General features: G+C 40.3%; 1 long non-coding RNA gene across 1 annotated transcript in view; it reads right to left on the reverse strand.

The window, feature by feature from the left end:
- Positions 1 to 200: 200 nt before the first annotated feature.
- Positions 201 to 22491, reverse strand: part of LOC124162369 — a 51071-nt gene continuing 28780 nt past the window's right edge. Inside the window, exons 2-3 of the long non-coding RNA XR_006865547.1 lie at positions 8527 to 8929; positions 201 to 282 (exon numbers count right to left, since the gene is read on the reverse strand). This is a non-coding gene — a long non-coding RNA (uncharacterized LOC124162369). The remainder of the gene's footprint in view (positions 283 to 8526; positions 8930 to 22491) is intronic.

Consider the following 22491-nt stretch of genomic DNA (forward strand, 5'->3'; position numbering starts at 1 on the left):
ACTTGTTCGTGTACTTCAAAGCTGTATGAAAGTCTATCGAAGAGGAGTAAGTCATTCTGAACATCGTCCGATCACCCGAAAACTGAGAAGGTTCGCGCAAATCAAAGTTAACTAATCAAAGGAAAAAGTCACACTCAACAGCATTTTACATCGTGAGCTCAAATAAATATAACATGCACAAAATCTCCAACGGATATTTACCTTCATTCCCGACAAAATGAGACCAAAACCGACGGATGTCACTGAAATCATGCTGGGGTATAACTTGCTCATTATCTCCAACTAGAAAAGCGAAGACAGTGTGCAATCAGTCTACATACTTAAGAGGGATGGAGGCTATTAAAATTAATGGGCCGAGAGTAATACACCTTTGCAGTTAAAATTTTGCGTTTACGACAGTGTCTAAAACAACCCGAAGGAATTTGTCTCGGGATTCTATTAACGACCCAGCAATGAATTTCCCGGAACCCAGCGTACCGCGGAAGAGACTTAACTGGAATTCGGTGACATAAAATTGTCCTCCGCCGACAGATCCTTTTGCCGGCCCTGAGGGCTTCTGAGATTCGTACTCACTTCGTCATGAATTTATTTCCCTCCCAACATTTCCCCGGACGACAACATTTAAAACAGAATCTCTCATATGAATTCGTGTGCGCTAATATATATATGCTAAACAAGCCACGACCCTCCCCATTCCGATTGTAAAAACTCAGCAACACAATGTAGTAAGCCGTTAACCAGTTATAAAGCTGACTTTTATACAGCGGTTTTGAATATACTGTGAATCATGTAGTAGTGTCATAGGTTTTTCATTGAACTATTATGTGCTGTAAATATATTCTCCCATTACATAGCCCAATTCTGCTGAGATAGAGAGGGTAAAAATGTTCTTTGATCGGTCCCAGATTTTAATGCATGGAAGTCACCAATAAAACAAAATTCTCCATTAATCAATATTTTAACAAGCTTCAATCCCCTCCCATTTTTATTCCTCTCTACCGATAGGAGTGATTAAATAACGGCGACAGGAAAAATATTCGACGCGAAGATAGCAATACTTAGAAAAAGTGTCTATTCATAGGCTATTCTTCTCATAATTTAACTGCAAATGTTTAACACTAATTTCGGAATAAAATTTTAAAAAATACGTTTTCAAAAAGCTTTATGACCGTATAAATATTTAGATTAATTTATTAGAACCAAAATCACTTCAACTGAACAAGCTAAGGTTTCAACACTCCATACAAAAAATATTTGCCTAAATTAAGTTGTGAAAGGCGAAGAATAGGAATGCTTAGAGTTTTCATGGCATTAATTTTACATAGCTCTTTACTACCACGAGCAACGGAGCTAATTGCCATTTTCATAATTATCACTGGAGGTTCCACAGTGTAAAATGCGGAAAGTTCGTTTTTCTACAGATTTTCGGGGAGAAACTTCATAACCTGAAGCGTGCTTGCGAGTCGTAAGCCGCCGTAGACTCGGGAGTTTTCCAGCACAATCCGACGAGATAAGCCCGCTGACTGGTTTATTCATCGCACTTCTTTTTCCAAAATCTTTAGCGGATCGTATAATTGGGGAACACGAAAAAGCGGCGAAGATGGCGCGTGTTGGGACTTATGAGAAAAAGGTGTGGTAATATTTAAACACAGCAGAGGATTTTACTTCGGCTTAGCGAAAAGTCAAAGTAGAATGATCACCTTTTTTTGGAACTGGGGAAGCCGGAAATTCCTTGACTGCGGACTGAATTTTTTTACGGCAAAAAGGAAACAGTAGAGCATCAAAGCTGCGCTCTCGCTACTTCTGGAAAAATGGCGCCCTATTCTCTCCAAAATTATAATCCTCTTTCTTCCTGTTTAGTAAATTTAAGCAAAATGTTTTAGTATTAAAGGCCAATAATGCCAAATCTAACTGAAAGAGTAAAAATTTGATTATTTTGTCTAAGGTAGAATGTTCTTCTAGTAATTAAATAATTCAAAGAGAATGAATAAATGTCGATAATTACGAAAAAGAAACTGACAGCCCTTGGGGTCCACTTAGACATAAATCTTCAAGCTAGAGTATTCTTAACTCTTCTCATACTAATTAAGTTTTAATTAATAGTTTATAATTGAACTTTTATATTTCGAGATATTCTCACAGTAATATTAACAATCATGGCAAATACAATGCCATTACTATGGGAAGGAAGATATTAAATTGTATTCACCCAAAAATATATCTCAATATAATGTTTATCTATTATAGCAGCTCACCACAGGCTTTCAATTTAAAAACAGACTTATGTGAAAGAAGCTTAAACGTAGAAGTGCGCTGATAGAAATAAGTTATGAGGAATAAAGATTAAGAAGAAACATAAAACATGCATTTGGGCACAATGGCAATTAATTGTACCATAAACACCAGGGATTAGCCACAACCTCCAAACAGAAATTATTCCAGGGTCTTTATCTGTTCTCACGCGGAACTCGTGCCTTGTAATAAGGATTGTGCGATGTTAAGACTTTTATCAAGTGTCAGTCTGTCAGTATCATGTGACCATCAGCAAATTCCAAAATACTTAATACTAAAAAATACGGAAACTCTGATCGTTACTAGAGTCATTATGGGTCATTTCAATTATTACATCACACTATACTATCACTAATCGGGGATAGGAAAGTTTGTGCTATATAACCATAATTGCTTGATTTATGAGGCAATATTAAGAGTATTTTTTTACATTGACGGAATTAAATAAAACCCACAAATGAGAAGCAACGTCTTGCGTCTCTAATCGATCAATAGTATTCTTCTTTACAAATACTCTTCTCCCCTGACCATGTTTATTGATTCCGAAAGGATATCGACCATTTTCAAGCGCGAAGAAGGAGTCTGTCCATGAGAAGTATGGCAGTTTAAGGCCAGTTCCTCAACACGAAATTTGAATTTTGTGGGTTGAAAAACTACGAAACTGTCGATGGATAAATTATACATTTAAATGAATTTATTCACAGGCCTAGTATCATGTACATTTCCTAATGCATTTCCTTCAGATTACATCAAAAATCTCAATTATCGTCAATTGGAGAAAACCTGATTTGACGCTGTTTCCATACAGATTGAAACGTCGGACATCATGAAGTAATAGATTAGAGATGGTGCTTCATCACAAGATAGAAATATGTGTATTTTTTGGCTACGAATCCAGCAAACTTTCTTCGCGTATGTGCTGAAAAGAGACTTACGCAAATTTATTAGAGAAAATGCTGAGTTTTCATAGCCACACTTATACACACCCATCATATTAGCCTAATATTTCTGCCTAACCCGAGTTGGACCCTGACTCACCTACCAACGGTAGAAGGTTAAACTAACGGCATCTTCACAAGCCTTTGCGGTCCACCCCACATCCATATTGGTTGCCATAGAAAACCCTTGCTGGTAAATCTATATACGAGTCCACAGATTGAAGCCATTATTGTTGCATCAATTCAACTTGAATCTCACAAACAAATTGACGTTGGCATGACTGGAAAGGATGAGATAACTGCTCGACAAGCTCCCACAACCCACAGCAATGGGAGAAGACCAGTTGTATTAAGAACCTGCCGGAAGGCCTCCCGGACACGTGGTGATTATAGGTTACTAGACCTAATCAGGTTTTCGTTCCTTTTCTGGGATGAAGAGTTTAAGGCTCTTTAAGTCTTACCAACCATTGCACCTATCCTTAATTGGCAGTGGCTCCATTTAAGAGAGAGAGAGTAAATGCTAACGAGGCAAGCACATCATTCCGAAGAAATGAATAACTGTTATCCCCCCGCCTTTAATTGCAGGAGTCTATGATCCCATACACTTATAACACGATTGATTATTTTTAAGAATATTCGATCAGAAAAGGCATGATGCGATACAAAGACAAAACATTGATATTTAATAATACTCGTATCATCAGGAGATCGGCCGGTTTCTTGATGCTGCACTATGTCCCACCTTTACCACGGTCTTACAGAAATCTAATGAAAGTACTCAGACTTATACGGAGCGAGCATGAATTTAAAAATGTTTCAATCATCATGTAAATTAGAGTGAGAAAATAATTAAAATTATCCAATAACTGCGAAGTTTTGGGTACGGATAAATTAAATAAATGCATTTACTACGAATTTAATCTTGCCGCGATGAAATAGATTTAACTTAATACACGCTAATGTTGGACATAAGGCCACTATGGCGTAAGGTGCAACTTGGTGCATTTTAACGCTGATGACAGAAATTTAAAACGTACTATACATCGATCCGGCATAGCTGAGGGCTGAGAGCTTTAGCATCTATGAGGCTATTTATTAATTCAAGGTGAATTATTTTTCATCCAATATTTTTAAAAGGAAATAAAACTCGTCTCGATTAGGTGGTAGCGATTACTACCTGGAGATGAAAAACTGAGTCGTGCTCATACAGCAAGAAACTCATCAAGAAATTAAAGATTAAAGAAACAAAGAGACCTACTGATTGCTAATCCATTTCTGTAAATAACGTGTTTTCGGGATTTCCCCATTTTCATATCACCATGTTGAGCAAACGTTACCCTGCAGATAATATGGCCCAACGAGCAGAAAATGTCACTTTCTTGAAACCAAAGGATCATTCATGCCACTATCTTTCGTAACACCGCTAAAAATACTTTTATTATTATTTAGTGAGGAACTTTTCCTCTGAAACAAATCGTCATTCCCACTCCAGAGCATTCATCCGCAATAACATTCACCAGTCAGGCCACCGCAGACTTTTGAAGCAATTTCCGGTTCCGAGAAAACACTACATGTTCAAATCAAATAACACGCTTAACAAGGAACCTTAATTATTTCTATGCCCTTCGAAAAAAGAGTAAAGGGAAATAATCGCCCATTTTCCTCTTAGTAACAGCGTTTCCCAAACATCATATCGTCAGAAATAACCACGCCGATAGCCGCTGCGTGCGACTCAATACCAGCAAGATTACGCATTAATAAATATATCACAGTTGAGTTTTGCAGTGACCCCATTGAGATAAGTCGCAGTACATTTTCCATTCATTCGTAAGCGCAGTTCTTATTACATAGCGGTCAAATTATTCAACTGAATGACTTGAAAAGTTACCATCACTGTCTTATTCGGGTAAAACAGAAAACTCTATGTGGATATGAAGAGAAATGATCGCAAAGGAAATTCCCAAATTTTGAAAAAATAATCAGTGCGTCAACAAAAATGAGACCATTATTGGATGAGTTATACCCACTGTAAGTAAACCCAATTTCACAATTTATGGCGGCTGAACTTTGCTTTCGAGAGCTCGATTTACCTAGTTTTTCATTTATCATATTCGCAGCAGTCACTAAGTTTTAACGAGAAAACATTCTTCAACTCGCAGAACATTTCAACAATGCAGTACATTTACCGCCTGTAAACAACTATTTCCGTGACTTCCATTTGCCATGAATCGGGGAAATGAGTACACATACGCTCAATCGAGTTTTGAGAGAAGTTCTACGCAAGGTGTGGCTTTTTGATGAAGGCGGGAATAGGTAGACGACGAGGAATTTTTAGAAGCAAATCGAAGGGAATGTAATCGGAGATGAGGGGACACACACGCACCGCGCTCTTTGAGTGATTGAAAAGACTTTGGAGTCGCCGATGGGAAGACAGAGATAAGAGAGGGAGGGATTGATTGGTAGGAAGGGGAGGCGAGGGATTTACAGCTGGGTGGGAGGTCTGATAGAGCGAAGAGGGTGGAAGGGATGGCTCAGCCGTCGCCTCCCCCGACTAATAGCCGCGAGCTCTGAGTCAGGGGTTATCCGAGTGCGAAATCGCAGTTGATCGAATGCGGCGGCGAGGAGGAGGTGGAGCCGTCTTCCAGACACGACGCCCCCTCCAACCCACCGCGGGTGGGGAAGTGGTTTAGGGGTGGGGGAAGAAGGGGATGGCGGAGGGGAGGGAGAAGAAAACGAGAGGGAAAACCGCAAAAGCGAAAGAGGACGGTTAAAAAGAGTACTACCAGTGGTGTAGCCAGGAATTTCGTTCGGAGGGGCGGGAGGAGGGGTCCAAAACCTGGGGGAAAATTTTTGTAAAACAGGGTACTGAATAGAAGGTTTTAAAATAATTTTTAAAACTTTTCATTGTCGAAAAAACTTCATTTTTCAACGGTCTTCTGTAAACTCATGAGTTTCCAAAATTTTGTTTTCTTTTATTATGAAGCAAAGTAATTGTTTTTATATTTCGGGAGAGGGGGTCCAGATCCCCCCCTCGCTATCCCACTAGAGAGGACGGATATTGATAATGAACGAGGAAACACTCGTATCTCCGATACTGTTACTAATACTTGCGATAACTCTAGGATATCCTGACTCGGATTAGATAAAATAGGCTTTGCAAGTGTAGCTAATAATTATCCAATCTATTATAAGTTATTATACCTGATTTTTCAGGAGAAATCTTTAATACTTCAGGAGGTGGTAGGGGAGACAATGCCAAGCATTTGTGTCCAATAATCATGGGGTCGCAACTCCTTATTTACTGAGCTATGGCAACGCAAACATTTCGTTGGATGCACCATGAAAACACTTAATAACGTCATGTGCTATGATGGAAGGAACCTGAAACTTGCGCTGATTGTGCTTGAGTTATGTTTCGCTTATTTTATACTATCCACGAAGGGAATGGAAGCTTACTTTTACAATGGTCTCCGAATAATCGTTGATATTTCAACTTTCGAAGTCCTCTTTTTTACGATAAAAGTTTTATTTTTTAGAGATAACACAAAAATTTTCATAACTAATTTTTAGGAAAACATATAATTGGTCCCAGTTGCATAGTACGAAGGTGGGCTCTTTACTCAAGAAAAAGAGGCACATACATTGGTAGATATTGATAATTAAACAAACAATTAATATACATTCGCCGAAAGTAGACAGCACTTGTACGGAAATGAGCTTATTACTCTGATATGAAATTACATTTCAATTTATAAATTTGGCAGATGCGAGGGAAAGTATAGTTTCCTAAACTTACACACACAGCAATAGTGAATGGGCATGACAGGCGAGTGAATTCAACAAGTTACCCATTGTCTCAGTGAAAATGTTTACAGCTTCTTTAAAGCTTTAATATTTTAATCAATTTCTAGAAAAGTAAAACAGGCAACAGATTAAATAATGGAACAATATGAGTAATGCCATTCATTAAATCCATTATAACTTAATATTTTATTAATTTGTGGCCTTCTCCATTAAATATTTTGAATCCTCTTTACCCATACATCCTACAAGCCTAGATTTTGCGGTAGGCATAAACTTTGTTTTTAAATTATTTGGGACAAAAATCAAACTTATAATAACGTATACGAATGATTTTTCTTTATTTTATCTATTAGCTAGGGTTAATACTATCTTTTTTAGGAGCTCAATGGCATTATGGGGATAGGTACGAGTATTTAGGGGAAGTCAGAGAAACACTTTTCTACAGTGAAGAGAGTTTTTTACAGCGAAATTTCAGTTTCTCATAAGCAACTTACCTATTTACTGCAGAGTTCTTTTTATCCACGCACGATATAATTTGCGAAAACTTTAAATTAAATTACAAGTAAATTCACTGAATTTTTTGAGGAGGTCATCTCAGTGTTATCAGTGTTAATTTGAAAGATTAATTATTTTGCTCATATGAGACCGATTCCATTCGTCCTCCAACAACCTCCCCGTAAAATCACCCCAGTATAACTCACACTTGGCAGTTTAAAGAAATCACCAGCTTCAAAGTCATATTTGGCAGTTTGCAAAAACACATTGGATGAGCGAGACCATTTTATCAGCTCTTTCGCATGTTTCTGAAGATGCAAATACGATATGAGTGGGGATGGCATAAAATAAGTGGCAGGGTTGTTACATGATACCCGCACTGAAATTTCCAGACTTTTCCCGGACAAAACTCTTCATTTCCCTTAAACATTTCGTATTCTCCTTCCGATCATAATATAAAAGTTATTATGAGTAAGAGACAATAAAATTCACATTTTATAGGAATATATTTGATTTCGATTTTGAAAATAATTTATTTAAAATGTAGAATAAGAAAAACGGCGACTTTTAATTTTAATTTCAGTCGCATAAAATTCGCAAAATTAAAGGACCCCGGCCAGCCAACAGCGCGTCGGTTCTTTTGATTCGCCCGTCATGGCATTAATTTCCTCACACTACAGGCCTGGTTACATGGTAAATTAACACGTATGAGTAAATGTGTGAATGCTTGAATAATTTGTGAGGACAGGAACGGAAGATATACGAAGGCATAATACAAAATAGAACATATTCTATTTTCTGTTCATGCGTTCACGCAAGTTGGATGGTAACACAATTCATTTTCGTGCTCATACACGCGTTTAGACATTAACTCGTACGCATTACTGTATCGTGTAACCAGGTCTTTAATAAAAAATTGAACGAACGAACGCCTGATTCTTCCCTGACATGTAACAACCCTGAGTGCGTGGGGGATCAGAGCGGGGTCTCGGCTGACCTTTGTGCGGAGGCATCTTCCAGAAAGCGTCGGCGCAGGAGGCCTCGCGTCCGGCGGCGGCGGCCGCCACGAGGCTGGGCCCGATCAACGTCGTCCTTCCAGGTTGAGAGTGCGCCTCCGGGGGCAGGTAGCGCTCCACCTCCGCCCCCCCGCCCCCGCCGACCCCCAGGCCGAACGGGTGCTGGAGGTGGAGGTGGAGGGGGTGGGAAGCCACGGAGGCTGCCACGGGGGCGGCCGTGGGGCCGGGGGCGGAGAGGGGCGGGGAGGCCAGGCGGCGAGGCGACCCCGCCGCGAGATCGAGCGGCGAAATGTTGGTCGTCTGCTGAAGGCCGCTGCAGGCGCCGAACACCTCCGGGGAGATGGAGGACCCGGGGGCGGACAAGGACACGCTCACGGCGGAGGCCTGCAACGCAAAAAATAAAACGTTGAATACACCCACAAATGGAATCACACGATGCTAAAACATCACACAATGCAATCCATTCCCAGAAAAAGTGACTTATATGATTGCCTTTCACACTCACTTAATGATGCAACCCAAAGGTTGGCTTGGTTAGGTGAGGTTAGAGCTCACCCCGGACTAGGCCACAGGCGTGTGAATTTCACACATTCAGGGTATGTGGCTAGTACCTTTCCCTGGGCCACCTCGCACATCGAGGATTTTGATTTAGGGTGTCCAATGGCTTCACCCGGGATGATAGCCTTTATTTTCATATACTTTCTAAAAATATTACTGAAATTTTCATTAATGTCATTTGGGATCCCACCAACATCTACGAGGTGCCGTTCAAGCTTCCATCATGGTGCGTGGCACATGGTGACACCTGGCATGCAGCACTCATCATAGACTTATTCCGAAACGCGCTCGCTTGCCGGATACAAGCCAAGCACACAGGACAACGACACGAGGTTAGACTAAAAACTAGGAGAGAGCTTGGCATCCCTTAAACATAATATGTAATTTTTCTCTTGGTAGTTTAGATGCCTCTCACACCACAAATCATTTTCAACTTGAGTACTGAGATACTTTTTTGTCTCTATATGCTCCAGGCTTTAATAAAATAATTTTATGTAGATCTAAAATGAATAGCTTTTTTTCTCCAAGGGCTCCACGGTGCTGACCCATCGTAGCTTCGCCAATGTCCATACCGCATTATTTGGATCATCTCATATGGTTCGATCCAGGTCGATCAGATTCAATCCGATGAGGGCATCGAGACCTGATGACGAGGAGAAATTTTCTCTCCAAAATGTCGTTAGCCACAATGAAACACACTGACTGGAGTGATGTGCGAGAGAATTTTGCGTCTGAGTTCACTAGAAAAGTCATCCCATTCATCAAATCTTATAAGAAAACCAACCTAACGCTGTCGGGTGCAAATGTTAAAGTCTTAAATCAAAGTTGAAAAATAACGAAACACAATAATATGGTAGTTTTCTTCATCAAAGAAAACGAAAGGCACTGATTTCGATTCGTTACCCACCATTAGTGTATTCATTATATACAAATTATTTGGTTTTTAGAAATACCGTTTTAGACGAATGGCAATGGTCAATTTTATCCTCATTTGAAAAAGGCCAGATTGGCGCCCATGCGATTCCACTCCACGTGACTTCACAGGGACCTAGTTCCTATACGAGTATATGGGAGTTTTACATCGTCTGAGATTACCAATGCATGCATGAGGCACTGAGCTCAGGGAAACATGTCTTAATAATCACCTATTAAAACTGGCTAAGGTCGGAAATTTTCTTCGTTCGATAAGGTAATAATAATCCTTATTTAAGCCAAGCGCTACCAGCTAGCAAGGTACTCTGCTACCTGCTAGCATTCTGCGTCGTATCAGCGCTCAAAACCTCGCCCCAAGGTCACCTCACTTGCGGCAGCGGGAACCAGAACGACGTCACACGGAGTTTTCCCAGTATTCATACTTAGCCGTCGCGTTTTCGCGCGCTTGAAAATTTTCACTTTTCATTTAATCGCGAAAAATAGATATCGTCATTTAAAAATCTAAAATCGTGAAATACGTACTCCGGGAGTAATAATCTTTCGATTTAGGCAATAAAAAAATAATAGGAAACCACCCTATTGCGAACCATGCATAATGTATAGCTACTGTGGGAATCAACCAACGGTCCAAAAAACTACGCTAAAATATTGCTTAGAAAAGGCTTGAGCACAGAGAAAAGCAAATAAAGCATTTGAATGGAATATTTTAATCATGACAAGAAAAAAATTAAAATGGAATACTAAACGAGGCATTCCTTGTAAAAACTCATTTATACGATCGATATCATCATTCATTCATTCGTCAATTTTAAATTAGAATGCATTTTTTTACTTGATAAAATTTTTGGATGCAGATATTAGGATTTATGGACTTCAATGACGATAAATTATTTTTAATGACAAAGAGAAAACAGAGGAGAACAGAAAAATGGGCAACAGGAATAATAAAACAGCAAGGAGTGAAGCTAGTACTGCCACGCTGGGTGCGAGAAAAGAAATGGGTCGCAAAAACAGACCGTAAGGTTTCCGCAGCCTTTTAGGTCCCAAAGCGAGGCAGAAAGAGGAGGATAAAGGTGTTTTAAAATGGTTGCGGGGAGGTGATGAGAGATTCTATAAGGAGAGCGCGAAAGGCGTACTTGGTTATGTTTGAATATGCGCCCGATTTTTGACTTATACGAGATGGCCCGCGCAAAAAGAATAAAAAAGAACTTGTGGAACAGAAGATATCGACAAAATGAAATAGACAGACTGAGGACAGTGATGAAACTTACGGACACTAATACTAAGTATGATGGGAAGAAATATCATTTTCGAAAACACTGTTTAAAAAGTCCAGTCTAATCCAGAGTGTACTTCGCTATTCTTCGGACATAATATCCAGCCGATGAAGTTAAAACTTAACCAATGTAGTTTTCGCACTTAATTAGAATTACCAAACCCTACAGGTATTGACATTCTCGAGTAATTTTTGAGGGCACAGGACAAATGAAACGAGAATGCTGAAAGGTGCCATTTCTAACTACGCGTTAATAATACTGAGGTTACTTTTTTATTTTATCGTGCCTTTTTTCACAAAATATCGCCAGACTCGATCCAATTTAATATATTTTAGAGCTAGTATGGCTAGAAGATAAAATTCATCATCATCATCATCACTGGTCAGCAATCCTAAGATTGGCTCTCCACTCAATTCTCCTGTAAGCTAATCTTTTCACACCTACGTACTTCTTCTATTTCATATCTTTACCTGTTCCTAATGTTTTGTTCGTGATCTTCGTCTTCCGTTCTCGCCATCCACTTGTACCTTAAAGATTGTCTTCATCAGGCCATCATGTCTCAAGGTGTGGCCTTTAAGGTTGTCCCGTATTCTTGTTAAGACTTTCATGAGGCTTCTCATCTCTAGGGTCTTCTTAGGACTTCCTCATTACTAACTCGGTCCAATTGATGAAAATTGAGATGTACCAGATACTGAGAACAGAAATTTTCCAGATGCCGACTTCATGACAGTATGAATTAAAACTAAAATATGGTCGAATATAACGTGGTGTATTCATAGATAGCATGACACAGAGCTACGAAGCGTCTGCAGGTGAAACACTCCAACAGGTAGGTGGTAATGACATCACTAAACTTATCACGGAGGTGAATGTGCAAGAAACGTTGTATAACTACGGAAAATCGGGGAGGAAGAATAGATTGCTGCTTAACTGAAAGGTACAGAAATTGCTTAAGTAAAAGAAGGCAATCAGACCCTATCGAAATTCAGCCAGCGTGATGAAGAACTACGTAACCATCGAATCCTAGATAAAAGTAAATGCCCTTAAAGTTGGAATAGTACATAGACATACTCAGGGATGGCGACTGACAAAAAATATTGGGGTGACACAAACCGGGGATCTTGCCTCGGGAAATTTTATAAGTAGTGAGTTTTAAGTTTTTTAAGCATTTAAGAAGAGTCATATGATCAAAATTAGAACCCTCATAACTCGAATCTCGACATCTGGACACTCCGGGGAAAATTGACAAGCCTGACACATTTTTTCTCACACCCATAACGAATTTTTGAGGGAGCTCGGGCCCCCTCAGGCCCCATGGAGTCGGCGCCACTGAACATACTTATGCAACTCTAACTGTCAATCTACAAAAAATGTTTCCAGCTGTCTGTTAAACTATTTTATGGCCAATATATCAATTAAACACATTCTCAGACGGTCTAATATAATACTTGCAATGGGCTAAATATTCTAATCCCACTCTCATACAAGGAAGCCAGGCAGAAAGCGTCGATAGCCTAGAAAAAAGGATTCTCTTGGAAAGACTCTTATGTAGTAGGAATTCTATATATATCAAAGGTTAGAAAATTCATTGTAGCATTATGAAGCCCCTCAATACAAAACAGCAGTCCATTATGAAATACAAAACAAAAATAGGTACGCCGAATACTTGGTATCTTTTGTTGCACAAAGCTTAAGTTGGTTGTGTAAAGTTATTCGTAGGTGGTTTTTCTTGACAACACGGAATCCTTAGATTCCTAATGCACACGGATGTAAAATAGCTGCTAAACATGAAGAAATGTCAGTATCTCCTCACAATTTTACCTGTCGTCATCTTCTGCTTTCAACCCGTTCTCAAAATACGCTAGCGTAAGAGCTGAGCAATAATATTCACCATGTCACATTATACTATTAGTTAAATATTATGAAAATGATCACTGATGACATAGCTGGTACAAGTATTTTGGCTCTTTTTGTCAGTATGAATAACGAAAAAAATGTTTATAAATGCTTTCCTTTACTTTGTATATTGATTCTTGGACAAAAATATCAAAACCTTCGCTTGTAATTTGCTTACCTCGACCAGATCGAAGTTCAAATTTAATTAGTACCACACATAAATTGGTCAAGTTACAGCTTTTTTAGGTATGGTATGGTATATGGAGGAGACGGCCAGCATATTAAGTCATTTTCTCCTTAAGGAAAGGTAAAAAGGATCGGTTGAGAGAAACCCGGGGTCGGCAATAGCCTACTCTCAACGAAAGGTGCCAAGAGGACCATGGCTTAACGTCCCATCCGACAGACGGAGTACTGTATAACTCCCTACAGCGTAACTATGTCATTCGGGGCACCCAGTTAAAGGCAGTTGAATCCGTGAAATATCTAGGGGTTAGACTCAATAATGATCTATCGTGGAATAAACATATTCGAGAAATAACCGGTCAAGCTAATCGTAAAATGGGCTTTGTTAAAAGAATATCAGGAAAGTGCGACGACAAAGTGAGAGAAATTAGCTACTTTTCCCTCGTTAGACCACATTTGGAATACGCTGCCAGTGTTTGGGACCCTCATGAAAAAGGCTTAATAACAGAGTTAGAACGCGTGCAAAGAAGAGCTGCCAGGTATGTAAAAGGTCGTTACGATAGTCTTGTTAGTGTAACTGACCTCTTAGATAAACTCGGATGGGAATCTCTGTCGGACCGTAGATTGAAAAATAGACTGAACCTTTTAGATAAATTCAAGAGCAGTGTCTTTTCTGACGAAGTTAACCATATCTTGCGGACGCCAACGTACTTCGGAAGATCAGATAATATAAATAAAATAAGAGAGATAGATTGCAGAACAGGCAGATTCCGAATGTCATTTTTTCCACGATCAATAAGAGATTATAACGGCAGCAATAGAACTCGTAAATAGATTGCATGACTGGTAGTGTAGCCTACTAACCTATGTAAAACTTAATGCATGTTTCTGAATTTCTATTCTATATTCTATTTCTAACAGCATATAGTAGTATAGTTTGTTATTATACGGGACGTTTTTGGACGGTGTGGTGTGCATGTGGGAGTCCAAATGCATGCTGGTGATTGATCACCCCCTACCAAACACCCTAGAGGTGGCTCGCAGGGTATTATGTAGATGTACTGTAATTGAAGGGTCTTCCACAAAATACTCTAGCAGGGATCGGGAAACTTCTGAAAATTCGTTGTCAATGCTGGTATATGAACCCCGTCCCACGGGGTATGAAGCTTGCCTCACATCAACCCGATGCCCAAGCTCTGTTAGGAAGGCAGCCACGGATAACGAGAAAGAATGCGTTATGCGCGATGACGCGAAGAAAAGGTAATGAATGCAAAAAAAATCAAAAGGGAACTCAAAGAAATTATAACTCGATATTATTGCATGGTCGCGGGTGAATATAATGGCACTTCCAGGATGATCGTAAAAATTTTACCATTTACGAAACCGCGGAAAAAAGGGAAAAAGCACAGACGACTATAATGTTCCAGAAATAATTCCCATCTCCTTGAACAAGCTCCGTGTTGCGAACACTTAATCCCATACAAGTTCCACTCAAGCAGCAGTTCGTCTCACCTCAGAGGGGGCGAACGGCGGAGGGAGGAATAACGGGGAAGTGCACTCTGCAAACAACGAATCAATAGGTCCCCAAACGCCAAGTTTGCAACTGCCGTGAGTCCAAGAAGAACCGTCAAATCGCCAATACCCTCATAAGACCTGAAATTTCACCACTATTCGGCCGCGAAGAGCAATTTTCAAGCAAATTGGTATTATAATTATTATAGTAGATATTAATATCCTAAGATGTCCAAAGAATTCTTAACTATGGGGGGATCAGGAGCATAGAACTCACTCCACGACACAAAATAAAATATTCGTATCACATTAATCTTACGAATGTAAAAAACAATAATTGAATGATTAAGTTTTACATTAGCATATATATTTATTCAGATTAATAGTTAGTTGCATAAACAACGAATTCTAACAGGTTTCTTAAGTTAATACACGCAATATAAGGAAAACTGTCGTGCAACATTACCCTTCGTAGTGTGCTATTCAATCTGATCCTTTCCTCTTCAAAGCCAAGTCCTCTTTACGCCACTGCTACCGTGCATATTTATAAATATCCTACCCACTTAGTACTTACTGAGTCTACCTCACAAGACAATTGTGAGCCGAGCTCTTCCCGAGGCCTCAAGCAGAATACGTACTTAGCGACTGCCACATCGCCGTCCGAAAAAAAGAGAACATTCCGTTTCGTGTGCCCACCCATCCGACCGAAAACCCTTCCTCCTCTCGGGGTGCGAGCCCCCACGCGGGGAGGGGGGAAGACCTGCAAGGGCGATTAGTCGGGCCAACGGTTCAATGCGCTGACAGAATGAGCGCAATGTCGCGAAATCGCGTGGACAGAGCTGAGGGGGGGAGGAGGGTGGGGGAGAACGCATGGGAAGGGTGGGGAAGGAAGAGGGAGTAGTTGACGGTTACCTCCTCCTACAGTGAGGAGATTGTTGAGGCAGGATAGCGGGAGGGCGAGTGGAGGGAAGATATCTAGATGACAATTTGTCGCTATACGCGTCCACTCCCGTACCGCTTTCGCGCTGGGAACGTGATAAAGCTGAGTCAATGGATTATTATTGAAGTATTCTACCGATTAAGGTAGGTTTCCATGGAGTACTTGAGAAGAATTTTTGGAAAATCCCCTTTCTTTAAGCACTTCCCTCTTCAATTCACAATAAGGCCTACTCCTTTTTCATTCTATCTAGAAATCCTATTCTTTTCCTTCCTCTTCCTCGTTTACTTAACATTCTACCCTCTAACACTGTTTTCAACATCCCCTCCCCGCTAAGTTCTCGCTCCATCCATACCTTCTGCCTCCTCCGTATCTCATCTTAAAGCTGCCTCTCCTCACCTACTATGTCCAGCACTTTATCGTTCCTCCTCTCCGTCCACTTCACCTTCTCCATTCTTCGCCACACCCACATTTCGATTGCCTCCAGTCTTTTCTCGTCCTCCTTCCTAAGTGTCCACGTTTCTGCACCGTAAAGCGCTACACTCAATAACATACTTTTCACTAACCTTTTCTTTAAATCCTTACATGAAAAAAAAAAAAAAAATGTCACCTTCTAATAGTCTTATTTCCATTGAGTAAGGTTCTCCACGATTATAAACGTTTCGACATCCAATTCGTGGTATACTACAAGCCTCCCACATGAATGGCAGTAAAATTCACGTTTATTCCCATGGAAAAATATCCCCTGGGCTGGGCTTCGAACGACAGACCACAGGATTTTTCCCATGGCAAGTATTGAAAATACGATTCCTGTATCGTCTTCAGCGCTGAATCATTCTTCAACACGAGTCATGGGTCAAAACTATGGCAATAAAGGAAAACCTTACCCAACGGAAATCTTGAGAAACTTCTATCGACATCGTCCACCTCATGAACATCGTCTATCTTATCAAAAGCGTGTATTATATCAATAAATTACCCTATTGATAGTTTTTAATAAATAAACTCTCTCATGAGCATAGGTGGGCAGAAAATGCTGACCGACTAATGATCAACTAACAAAATTGAATATTGACTGATCATTCTCCTTAAAAGTAAAACAATAAAACAACTAAACGGTCTAAATTCCGATAGTCGCATCTTCTAACGGTATTCCGTAACTTCGGAAATACGTTCAAGCATTTATTGGATCTAATATACCTTCATCTCACAGCCTAGACTACGACCTTCAGCAAGTCATTAGTAGGTATATGCTTAAGCTCCGGATCAACCATAAGTTACTCACCTACGATATGCAGGTTTAAGATACATTTTTTTGTGTTATACTTACGGTTACCGTGAGATCAGGTGGATTAGCGAACATCACTACCCCATGTATAGCGTGTTGTAACTGCAAACGCTCCTGGCCACCACAGTATTAAGTGAAGTATTTACTAGGAGAAAAGTTACAATTTGACCGCACGCACATAATACTTCTGAAGGCTTTTGAGGGGCACGAAAATGGAACACCATCACCTATGTTTAGGTTGAAGGATCTAAGGTTTTAAAAAAAAAAAAAAAAACTGAAGGGGGAGAGGACACGCATTGGCCCGACCGTCGACCAATCAGAGCCCACCTGAACGCAATGCGAAGGTATATAAGACGGACACATCTTGGCTATTCCATTCACCCTGAAGACGATGGCAGACAGCCTTCGAAACGTCGGGTGCAGACAAACCTTTGGACCCGGCCGGAAACCAGATAACTCCTTCCAGTTATGTTTGGGTTTTCACAAAGTATTCCTTCCATGTAAGGAGTAGTTCGATACGCGGAGGAAAGAGGGAGACGGAAGGGAAAGGGAGGTAAGAGTTCTTCAGGGCGCGCCAAGTCAAGCGTCGACTTCCTTGATCGATACACAAACGCCCCATGTGAAACTTCCCCCGTGGCACCTTTAAGAACAGCTGGTGCGAGTATGTGCGAATTTTTAACAAAATTCATTACTCTTGATAAGAAATGGGTGAAAAAAGGGAGGAACAAGGAAAACTCAACGATACTAGCAGTTACTGCCGATAAAGTCTACTTACGAAGTGGTCGAAAGACAATAATTACAAATGATATCGTCTCCACTTCAGAAAAAAGACGATTTTACGGCAACAAAAGTATGAAAAAAAATACTTTTACCGCGTATTTATTCTTAGTTATTCCTCTTCGTCATTATGATTCGATAAACTGGTGCATATTTTTCACATTAACAGCAGATAAAACCTAACTTGGCATTCCCTTGAGATAAAGAAATACTTCCTTTTAACAGGATCAGCATTAAGAAGAAGTCCAGGTTATTTTCTAATCAACATGATAAACGCGCTATCATCAGATTTCAAGGCCTGTACTATGGCACAAGAACTAAATGGAAAATGGATGGTACAATTGAAGTCATGATCCTGGGCGTAAGTGCTCTTCCAAAAGTAAAACCTCAAAAATATTAACTAAACTTTAGCACTGTTATTCGCATAGACATAAATGATTTATGATTGGCCTTAGCATATTTCTTTTCAATAGCAGCGACATATAAGATCATACATCCCATGCCTATTTAACAAACAACGCAAATATGGAATTGGACTTCGCGGAATCATACACAGAAAGTAATGTCTAATCGGCGGCAAAATATTCTGGCAGTGGCCTACAAAAGGAATGAAACAAATCACCCATTAAATATTCCTTCCTTGTGGGGATGCAGCAATATTTTATGCTTTGATTTAGAGCACATAGGGTAACAATAAAATTATAAAAGAACAAAATTAATTCTGTTTGCGTAATGTACTCCGTTAGCCTCGCTACATTTCTGAGCCCAACTCCGGATTATTATCGAATCGCTTGCGAAATGAAACAGCGAAGCAATGATTTGAACAGTCACCGCATGAAATGAAACCTCGGCTTCGCACGTGAGGCAACAGAGGTCATGGTAAACGGTATTGTCCCCTGGGGCTTGTCTGAATTGACCTTTTTCGCATAAAGCCAGGTGTCGGTACACAGGTTGAACAAACCATCAGCACTAAATCGACAAGAGTGTTAGCCTTCATCGAAAAGGCCAATTATCCACAGAAGCCATCGCTCACCTCTTTCAAGTCTTCTCTCCTCCAAGTCATTACTTCAAATTACAGTTAGAGACTCACGATTACGCGCTAACACTTAGAAAAATACCACTAAATCATAACATAGAGCGTGATTAACCTAAACCTACATACTTACAATCAGTATGTAATCAAATCTGGTAAGAATATATCGCTAACAGCTTAAGGATAAGTTGCGAAAGCTGTATTGCTCACCGCTCTGAGGTAAATATACATAAAAATTACAACCTAGAATAGAAAACCTTTTATTTCATTGTTTTGTTATTCTTTTGGATACATAGCATGTAGCGCGTGAAATTGCGCCAATAATGTCCTTTTTGGGAAAAAATTGACCTGATAATGGCAGCACATTGATTTTGAGCGAATCGAAAAATGATCAAGAAACGAGCGATGATCGCCAGCAGGAAACCAGGCCAGAAATAACCAAAGAGTTCACTTGTGTACACTGCCCCAACCTACCGCTCTTCCTTCCATAGACTGAGAAAACAACTTTTATTCGGGACCGCTCGGTTGACCCCACGACTGAAACAGAACCTAACGAGGCTGAAGAGGGAGGAGGAAGGCGATCGGGTAGTACAACTAGCGAACGGACGGTGGAGGAAGACCCACATGGGACAGTGTGGTGATGGGTCAGGAAGAGAATGCAGCCATGGGAGAGAGGCGGACGAGAACGGCTTCACCGACAACCCCCTCTCCTCCCGCGGGGGCCACCTCGAACACCCCCACCCAGGAATCCTCGCCCCTCGGGGGACACATCCAGCAATATTTGTGATAATGATCTGCGGATGAGTTCCACGTCAACAGATGCCAAAGCAGCGACCAGCCCAATCCCCTATGCTCTCCCGACTTCCAAGTGGGGCTCCATTCCAGCATGGGAGAGAAGGCAAGGAGAAGAAGGGAAAGATGAGAATAATAATAATAATACGAGAATAAATATAGACTGTAAAACGGAGTACAACCCCACTCCATTGACAAACATAGTATATATAAACCTGTCCCCGCCATATTTTTATATTGTCTGTATTTGATAATGGTGTAACAGCCGAAACCGGCCATAAAATAATTTTTTAATAAATATTTTGTGGAAGTAACAAAGCGTATATTATTGATAGTATGGAACCCTTCCACCACGTTTAAGTGTCAAGTTTCGGTTTAAATCAAATTTTAAGTTTTGCTAACTTTTTATTAAATATTCCTGGTACGGATAATATAACAATAAAATGATAATCACTGATATCACTGACAAAAATAAACGAAAAGAACAGCATGAACAGCGCATGGGGTATCCTTCCAAGGAACATAGGGTAGGATCTGTGACAAATGACCGAGGTGGAATCGAGCCAACTCACCGCCACACATCTTAATCCGCGCGAAGTCGAGTCGTCAGAAGAACAAACTCCGACCCACCGCGATCCCTCCCGATAACTTGGATATATCGACCTCGACCCTCAGCACATTTTCCATCCCACCACTTTGAACACCCCCGCCCTTCCTCGGGACTTCCCTCGATCAGGCGGCGCGCATCCCTCGAAAACAATGGACGCATAAACTCTCGTTTACTCTCGACAGCCGCCGGCTCCGGCCTTTATCAAACAGCCTATCCAGGAAGGATACGTGGGAGGGATCGGAAGTCACAATGCGGGCCCGAAGGGACGTGTGAATCCCCTCGCGGAGGTCTTCTTCAGATTTGAGACACTGGTGGCACATTTGGCACACTATGAACGACTCGCTAAGTAACTTTCATTGGGCAATTTTTAGCTTTACAACAAACTTTTGATCTGGTATTAAAAGGAAGTTATCTCTAAATTTCGATGAGAAACGTCAAGTGGATATACTAACTTGATGCGGCATTGTTCTAGAAAAACAGCAGAAATGAACATTAATATTTTCCTCCAAAACTAACGCTATAACATTTATTGCTCGCAGGACCTCGCCATCAAACGCTGACTCATCAAAAGATGCGTCAGCGTTCCCTGGCCCGGTAATGCCTGAATTTTGTTCGATCGATAAAAAATTACGATAAAATACGACGAATGGACCCCAACGAACCTAGTATGAAACTAGTACTAAACTAGAACGAAACTAGTATTAGAACTAGAACTAGTACGAAAATTATCACCCATTAGACGAGAATTTTAAGTTCCGTCTTAACATGAATAAAAAAAGACACCAAAAAACAATGTAAAATCGCGATTACAACGTATTCCACGAAATATGCATGATTTTCAAGCATGTCATTTAAAACGACAATATAATTTTACCGGGTTTTGAATGTAAAAAAGCTATTCATATCATCATAACTACGATAATTCACAATTAAACTCCAAAATATGTCAGGATTAGCAATAAGAAATTGGACAAACGAGCCACAAAAATGAGAGTGGGTATAGTAAAAGACGAGGGAGATAGTAGGCTTAAATAGAGGCACGAATATTAAATTACACCATAGATCTCAATCTTCAGGGTTTCGTCTTCAACGCACAAAATACACACCAATTTTTGCTTTTATTTTGTATTCTCTGACAGTTAAACGGCTGGTGACCTAACACACGCAGATTGAGGCGGCTTGTGGGGAATTACGTGGATATATATGTAGGCATAAGAGGATGACGAAAGATAATTCAATATAATGAGGTAAAAATAGTTACAATAGCTCCAACTTCCAGCGCCAACAATTTGCAGAGCAGAACTATAAGTACTAAAAATAAAGATTTTCAAAGCGTATTTTTTTTAATAGGGAATAATATATCAGTCCTGGGCTTAAAACATAACGCTTATAGGCATATATTTATACAAAGTATTCTCACCAACAACGGTAGAATTGCTGACTATTAAATTCAGCAATTGAATCCCAGTGCCATCATTTTCTATTTCGTTGAAACGCAGTCCAAATCCAAAAATCCATACAAGCATTTATACGCAGGTGAAAGCCTGAAGTAAAGACGCATCACGCCCAATTGGCTGACAAGTCACTCGGAATGGGGTGCCTTGCGAATCGACAGACAGATTACGACATTCTTACGGAAGCACAGCGTCATCGCAAGAACACGGAAGGAGTGAGTGGTGAAGTTGAGTCCCTGGTCTCTCTTCCACCACGTCTCGATTGGAAAGGCCTAAATCATTGGTGAGGCTTCCCTCGCCAAGAAAAGCCGTTTGCGAGCGCGTGTTCGCGAAGAACAGAAAACATGTGACGGGTGATCGATGCCGACGAGGGAAAGCCAAACTGAGCCAATATACGCCAGTAAACAGCATTGAACGAAAATAAGTCAACTGTTGAGTCCAAATTACATTAAATTTAAAAGAAAAACACTATAAGTATGCATCACTGTACTCTTGAGGTAGTAGTGTTGCGTCTGGTCAATTTCTCCAGTTTTTTAGTTAAACCTTGGGTGAAAACAGAGAGACCTTACAGGGTTAAACTAAAGAAATGAAGACGAAGTCAAATAAGTATTTTTCTAGTTAATTAATTACAATTCAAGTGACATGACAACCATTGGAACTAATGGAAGCAGTAAAAAACTCAGCTATTAAGGGTAT

The sequence above is a fragment of the Ischnura elegans genome, chromosome 7, assembly GCF_921293095.1.
Source record: "Ischnura elegans chromosome 7, ioIscEleg1.1, whole genome shotgun sequence".
Lineage (NCBI taxonomy): Eukaryota > Metazoa > Arthropoda > Insecta > Odonata > Coenagrionidae > Ischnura > Ischnura elegans.